We start from the raw sequence: 8,300 nt of genomic DNA, 5'->3' as shown, positions 1-8,300 counted from the left end.
TGAGAGTCTGTGACTTTCCAAAGTGCATTTTCTGTGTCTTTTTTGTGCTTTTAATGCTGACAAGCCTGCCTTGTTTTAACAAGGATAGTGATGATGATGATGATGACGATGGTGATATTGATATCAGTCAGCCTCTGAGGCATGTCCAATGTATGTTGCTCTGATTTTTACAAACTCATGAGCAGTGAAGAAAAATCAAAGTCCCTTGACCAAGTACACACTTCTGAGAAGTACAGTTGGGGTAAGAAACCTGAAACCAAAGGCAAATCTGCTTCTTGTTAAACCACCTTGACATGTTAAATATGCATAGCCATGTTAACCCATGTTAAGTGTTAAACCCAAAGGGTTTGGTTATGCAATAAGCCTCTGAAATATGCAAGAGGCCATGTTCAATAAAGCCATATTAAATGTCCAAATGCGCTGTTGTGTTTTGAAATGTGGGTGGGGTGTTTGGGCCAGGAAAGGGAAGTACATTTCTGCCTTTTCTAGGAATAATGCCCAAATGTCCTCCATTTTGAGCATGCCTAAGAAACATGTGTTTATATTAAAGCTTTTTTAAAGTATTAATTTTTTTCACGTGTCCTCCATTAAAAAAATATGTCCTCCATTTGGGGCTAATTTTTGTCCTACATTTTTTTACATTTGTCCCAGTTTGGAGGTTGACAGTTATGGCAACCCTACTTGTAGCAGATAGAGAGCTAGCGTGGCATCATATTTTGAGTATTGCACTATGACTCTGAAGATCAGGGTTCGATTCCCAGCTTGGCCATGAAACTCACTGGGTGACCTTGAGCAAGTCACATGCTCTCAGCCCCAGAGGAAGGCAATGGCAAACCTCTGAATAAATCTTGCCAAGAAAATTAACAAATACAAACAAAAATCCATCAGTGATACCTTTATTGGCCAACTGAAATGCACAGTATACTTGTTGCAAGCTTTCAAAGCTCCATGGGCTTCTTCATCAGGCAAGATGTTACAAACCAAACAGGAAAAAAAATGGAGATGTTAGTCAGATGCTTGCATGTTATTTCAGTCCTTAGTAAAGATGGTATGCTGGGGAGGATATCCTTTGCAGGCAGGTTCCTTCTTGGCAATAGGGAGACTTTCAAAGTCCAGGAAATTTAAAGTCCATTTGCATCTCAACAGGGGCCCCTCTTTTGTAATCCATTCCAGTGAGGTCACAGGCCTCATTGTAGACAGAGAACAATGGATTCCTCAAGAGGTCTCAATTTGCACCAGGAACATTTGGGTGGTGTTGTCAGAACTCCAAAGCCAATTGATATCAACACTCTCTAGTTCGTATAAGTATGTATTCACTGTTTAGGTTGATTATAGAATATTGCTTAGGTAGTAGTTCTGTCTTAACTGGTGGGAGGGGGGTTGGGTTGTGTAGTAGAATATTGTAGTGTCTTCTTAGCTAGCTTTCGCTGAGGCCTGCTTGAGGGTTGGAATGCGAGAGAGAGATAACGGGCTGAGAAGATGCTGAGAACTCAAGGTTAAGGTGTTAAGTTCTCATGGCAAGTAGCCAATGGGGGTGTGGTGTGACTGGTGGTGAAAGGAAAAAAGGTGGGGGCTATGTCGGTTTATCTTGGCTGGTTGAGGCTTGCTTTTCAGATTCTGCAAAAAAGTGTTCCAGAGCACTTCTTCCTTGTTCTTACAATAAACTTTTATTGTTTATTCAATAAGTTCATTGTGGATCATTGGTCTGAAGGTTCCAAGTTCTTACAAGTGTAGAAGTAAAAAATCAGGCAAGATGTTACAAACCAGAGGCGCGTTACAGACCGCCCAGAAGGGGCAGTCTTGCACCGCTGCCGGTTGCTCCGCGAGGGAGCCGCAGCAGCCAAACCGCACGGCTCCCTCGCGGAGCAAAAAGAAGCCCCAAAATGGCACTTCTTTCCACGGCACGGATATGACGCTGCGAGGCGCCAATGGCGTACTCGCAGCGTCATATGCTCTGTGCAACGTGTGGATGCAGCGCATCCGCTACGTAAAGATGGCGGCCCCCATGTGGAACAGGCACCGCCATTTTGTATGGACTCGGTCCGTATTAGGGTTAGGGGCGTCCGGAAGGGACACCCCTTTCTAACCCTAATACGGACCCAGTCCATACTATAGGCCCATTTGTAACGGGCCAAAGAGTGATAGTGACTGACCCAAGGTCAATGAACTTCTTGGATGAGTGAGAATTTGAAGAGGAGTCTCCCTCACTTGCTCTATATAATCCAGGCTGGCCAAGGACTTGCAGTGCATGAGGCAAAAACCAAAGTACTACCATCCCTCATTTCATAAAGAAAAGCAAAATAAACTGACAGTTGAATCTTGTTTCAGCAGTGGCAAAGGTACTAACCACATTGCTGCACTACATTCATATAGTGCTGCTATTCCACTTTTACTGGTCTGGCTGCCTCCTGTTGCATTCTGAGGTTTGTAGCTCAGTGAGGCCTAAGAGCTTTCTGGCAGAGAAATGCCCCCTTTTTAACTGCAAATCCCAGAATGCAACAGGAGGCAGCCACAGCAGTTAAAGTGGAATAGCAGCACTATAAGAGTGTAGTGTGGTTATCTAGATATAATCATAGAGTTGCAAGAGACCTCAAGGGCCATGCAGGAACTCACAGTCAAAGCACCCATACAGCCTCTGTTTAAAAACCTCCAAAAAGGAGACTTCACCACACAAGGGAGTGAGTTCCACTGTCGAACAGCTCTTAGAGTCAGGAAATTCTTCCTAATGTTGAGCTGGAACCTCTTTTCCTCTAATTTGCATCTATTACTACGTGTCCTATTCTCTGGAGCAGCAGAAAACAAGCTTGCTCCATCCTCAATATGACACCCCTTCAAATATTTAAACAGGGCTATAATATCACCTCTGAATCATCTCTTCTCCAGGCTAAGCAGGCTCAGCTCCCTAAGACTCACCTCATAAGGCATGGTTACCAGACCCTTCCAGACATGTCATCCATTACACCTAAAGACACATGCCTTCAAACATCAAAATTCTGATGTAGGTGGTGACAGTTTGCAGGGCAGATCCCATGGCATATAGCACTCTGCCTTCCAGTGTTATTACTCCCACGTCCAACAGTCGCTAACTGACAAAACATGCCTGTGTTGGTATTGCTATATCTTTAGAAACATGGGCCCGGGACAGACCGCCCCAAAAGGGCAGCCTGTCGGCAACCTATTTTCCTCCACAGGGACAGCGCAATGCCCAAACGGCACATCATCACTGCAGAGGAAAAAGAACCCGGTATTTCCAAATTCTTTTTTGGGTGCCGCAATGACGTTGCGAGTGTGTTAGTGGTGCACATGCGATGTAATAATAATAATAATAATAATAATAATAATAATTTGTTTTATTTATATACCGCTATTCCAAAGATCATAGCGGTGAACAGCAAGTAAGCTAATTAGCAAGTAAGCTAATTTGCCCCCAACAGTCTGGGTACTCATTTTAGCGACCTTGGAAGGATGCAAGCCTGAGTCGAGCTTGGGCCCTTTTGCTGGTCTTGAACTCGCAACCTTGTGGTTTTGAGTGAATGGCTGCAGTACAGGCATTTATGTCACAATGGCGGTGCCCATATGGATGGGACGCCACCATTGTTATGCCGCCAGCACATACTATGGTTAGGGAGCATGCAGTTGGGGCGTGCTCCCTAACCCTACAATTGGTGTGAGTACGCCGCTTTATGGAGGTCTGTACTGCACCATGATCTAAAGGCACATCATTTAGAAAATTATTAAGGCTTTGTCAGTACATAGATGAAAACTGAGTTGGGGACTCCTAGAGTCCAGTTAGGTATTTAAGCCAGATCCCACTACTTATGCCACAACTTGTGACCTTTTCCCTCCTCTAATTCCCCCCATCCCCAGCATCCTAAAAACCTGCTGCAGAGAGTTTCCCATGATTGCCTTCTGGAGCAGGGGGTGCGGACTGCACTGGGTGACAGCTCAGAGGGGGGATGAACACCCAGCGGGGTGGTTGCTCATCGCTCATCTCACACCCTTGCCTGTCAATGCTGGTCAGGACACCTCTGCAAAAGGAGAAATGGAAAGTCATGGAAGAAGTGGAGGATACCACCATTGCAGAGTGTTGCCTTCCCCTCCCCTCCTCACTCACTTGCCTGCCTGCCCAGACCCAGAAAAACAGGCAAGTGAGTGAGGAGGGGAGGGGAGGTGGTGCTGTTCTCCACCAACTGGCAGCCTTTTCTGAGTTTGTCCAGGTGGGTGGCAGGCAAATGAGCGAGGCAGCAGAGGTGAGACCAGGGCAGTCTTCCACCCCACCACCCAGCAACTCTTTCTGGGCCTAACAGGCAGGCAACCAGCAAAAGGGAAGGGAGGACAAAGCATTCTGCTGCTCCTTCCCTGGCAGTTCTTTCTGGAGCTGTCTGAGAGCAGGCAAGCAAGACAGTGGAAGGGAAGGGCTGTTCACTGCCACACCAGCAGTCCTTTCCAGGTCTGGCAGGGTGGTGGGCAAGCAAGGCAGCAGAGGGAAGGGAAGGTGGGGCAGGCCGCACTGGGTGCACCTATGCACCTGTAGTGGGTGACACCAACCCTAGTGATGCCACTGCTCTGGAGCAGGCATCAGGGTAATAGGAGACATAGGCCTGTTACAGACAGCCAAAATAAAGCTGCTTCGAGTCACTTTGGAGATATGGTATTTCAATGATACATGCGTCCTAAGAGTCCAAAGGCCGCACCAAAGCCACACTCCAGTCCTAAAGACTGGAGTGCAGCTTTGGTGAAGCTTCCAGACTCTTAGGACTCATGCATCATTGAAATACCATACCTCCAAAGTGACTCGAAGCAGCTTTATTTTGGCTGTCTGTAACAGGCCATAGGAAGATGGCCAGTTTTGTCAAAAGCAATCTTATCCATCATAATTACTAAGCTGGAGTCTCAGCTCTAAGAACAAAAAACTGAGTTCTGTTGGAGAATGAAATGAATGAATTAACCTTATCTTTGAATATTAAATTCACTTTTCATTGCCAGTCTTTTAAAAATAAGAAGCTTTCAGAAAGGTTGGATGTGTTTTTAGCAAGGATATAACCAGTATATTCATGTCAGTAAAATCAAGCAGTAATTTTAAACTATTGCTTTATCACACGGGAGGAATTCTCTTAATTTCGAATGAAAAGAAAGAACGCATCACGTGAATTGCTAGTTCAAGCGAATTACGTGAATTTGAATTGCGTTTGAACTGACTCCCATTGCCCAAAAATAGCTTGCTATTGCCCAAATTGCGTGTGGTAGTCTATCACACAATAAAATTAAAGCCCATGATGCATTCAGATTGCATTGGATTATACTTTCCCTTGTCGATAACATCCGAGGTGGAACCGTATTTCCCCATACAACTGTGCCTGACTATATGATCTTTGGGGAAAGCTTTTCTCTCTTCGTACCACCCTCCGTGACAACTCTGATGAAGAAACAGGATACTTCTGGATGGCTGCTCCTTGCTGTGGAAGTCCTCTCACAGGGAGTCTCAGTTGGCCATCCTCTTTGCTTGTTTGGACAGCAGGCCAAGCTGGTCCCAATCTTCAATAATTGGGGAGAGGGTTTGCGTTAGATACGTACAAATGCTTTATGTGTTTTTATTGTTCATTATAATGTCTTAACGAATGATTTAATTGGACTGATTACTTATTCTTTTCAAACTTTGTATCTCTTCAGTGGGGGGCTTTTTCTGGGCCCATCAATCAACAGCCACATCTGGGGAGCACATGGAAGTAACCTACTCAGTGGCTTGGAACCTCTTCTAACTGGAGGTCAGTCTCCCTCCTGCTCTCTTTTGCAGACAGGTTAAGACCTTTCTATTCAGGCAGGCTTTGATTTTTAACCACATGACAGAACAGTGTCCGAAAGGGCTGTGTTGTGTTTTTATCTTGTAGGTTTTTAATATGTTTCATGTATTTTAATCTTTTTAATAATATTTTAACAAAACTTAAGTTTTTTTAAAGCTTTGTAATATAACTTTTATCCAAACATCTATTTAAAAAATTATGTAAGTGCCTTATATACCTATGCCGGAAAATGCCAGTATTTCCACCCAATCCAAGGAGGTTGCCCTGGTTCTAAATCCATGTCTGTCATCAGTAATGAACTGGGATAGACAAATGAAACTTAACACCAGACAAGACAGAGTGCTTTTGTCAATTTGAAAACCGATCAGGGAATAGGGATCCAGCCTGGGTTAGATGGGGTTACATTCCCCGAAGATGCACTTCACATTTTGTGGGACTTCAGGACCAGCTTTGAACTGGGAGGCCCAGGTTTCTGCAGTGAGTAGGAGTGCTTTTGCCATCTGAAGCTTTCGCGAACTGCGCCCATTCCTTGAGACCCGATCTGGCCATGGTGAGACATGCCTTAGGTAAACCCTTTTGAACTACAGTCTCCCTCCATTCTCGGTTTGGACTGCGTCCCTCGCTTATGCACGAGGGACAAACAGAGGAGAATGAATGAAGCGTGTGCTCGGCGTGCACCCCTACGCCCCCGCACCTATATCAAGTCACTGGGGCTTGAATAGGGTGAAACTGTTTTCGCAAGGGGGTCTGGAAGGATCCCCGGTGAAAAAGAAGGGGTGACTCTACTGTAATGTCCTCTAACTTGGGCCTGCCTTGAGAGTGTTTGGAAACTGAAGCTGGTCCAAAAGCTGCACCAGGCTGTTAACTGGGATAGATTACAGAGACCACATAATGCCCTTATTGAAACAGCTCCACTGGCTGCCAGTTTGTTTCTGGACACAAGTCAAAGTGCTGGTCATGACCTATAAAGCTATATATGGCCAGTCCAGGCTATTTGGCAGACCATGTCTCCCTGTATGAACCAGCCCAGGCTCTATGATACTCAAGAGAGGCCCTTATTATCTCGTCTTACCACACAACATCCAAGCACAGTTGGTGGGGATATGAGAAAGAGCCTCTTGATGGCTGCCCAGACTTGGGAATTCCCTTTCAGGGAGTCCAGAGTAGCCCTTCTTGTGTCCTTCAGTTGGCAGGGGAAACATTTTTATTCAGACAGGCTTTTAAAACAGAAAGCTTTAAAGAATGGGCTGGGGAATTTGTACTGTCTTAACTGTATTACGAGTACAAGTATGTTTATTGCAAGAGCTATGAGTCGTCACACAATTCAATATAATTAAGGTAAAATACAAAAAATATAAACTAAAGTAAGAGTAATACATTTAAAATAGGTAACAAGGAAGTGATACAAAAAGTTACAACTGTGAAAATGTAAAATTATCTTTAATGCAGGGTGACCAAGTCCTAACCACCGAGGAGGACAAGGCACCACAAAATGTAGGACACAGGAAACATTAGGCCATGACAAAATAAAAGGTAAAACGCTAATATAAATATAAAGGCATGCTTCTTAGTCATGCATGGAGGAAGTTTAAAATCCCTCCTGACATAAGATCCCAGAACCAGTTATACATGATAACGGCTGTCAAGCTATTATACGCAAAGAATTGGAAATTAAACGACAGACAAACTCACTGGATGATGGCCTCACAAAATGTATGATATGGTGACTATGGGCAAATCCAAAACACACTGCAGAAATATCCAGTGAACGCCCTTTAACTGCCCTGGCCCAATGCTAGAGGTCTGGGAACTAGTTTGTGAGACAACGAGCCTCTTTGGTCAGAGAGCTCTGGTGCCACACTAAAACTACAATTTCCAGGATGCCCTAGGGAGCCAAGGCAGTTAAAGTGGTCTCAAACTGGATTATTTCTAAGTATGCTTGAACCCAGCAGAGGCTGGATGGTCTTCTGTTTGGGGTGTGTGTGTGCTTTGATTGTGAGTCCTACATGGCAGAATGGGGTTGGACTGGATGCCCTGTTGTGGTGGTCTGCTCTATGATGCAGGGGGAGGGGCGAGGGACGAAAAAACACGTTGGCCGCCCAACGGTCGCTGAGGGAGCGCGCGCCTCATCCTCAAAGAGGGGGGCGGGCTTCGGGGCCAAGTCTCAAGGCAAGTCAGCCGGCGCTTTGGAGAGACGGGGAGTGGGCGTGGCCAAGTTGGCGCCTTCGAGTGCCAGGGGTGGGCGGGGCTTAGGAGGGCGAAGTCAAGTCTCAAGGCTCACCGGTGGCGCCTTCGAGAACCGAGGGGGAGGTGGGTGGGGTTTATTAGAGCCTGCGTCACTCTCTGCGGAGAAGGCTCTCGAAGAGACGGTTAGGCGCTAGCAACCGCGGTCGGCGTCCCGGGCTCCGAGTCGGGAGATGATGGACAGCGGGAGCAGAACTACGGCGAGCGGGAATACGTAGACCCAGACGGGCCATTGGCTCCAACAGCCCCCTCCTT

This window comes from Sceloporus undulatus, chromosome 3 (genome assembly GCF_019175285.1).
Source record: "Sceloporus undulatus isolate JIND9_A2432 ecotype Alabama chromosome 3, SceUnd_v1.1, whole genome shotgun sequence".
NCBI classification, from domain to species: Eukaryota; Metazoa; Chordata; class Lepidosauria; order Squamata; family Phrynosomatidae; genus Sceloporus; species Sceloporus undulatus.
The sequence above is the reverse complement of the archived record's forward strand: the minus strand, read 5'-3'. Positions refer to the sequence as shown.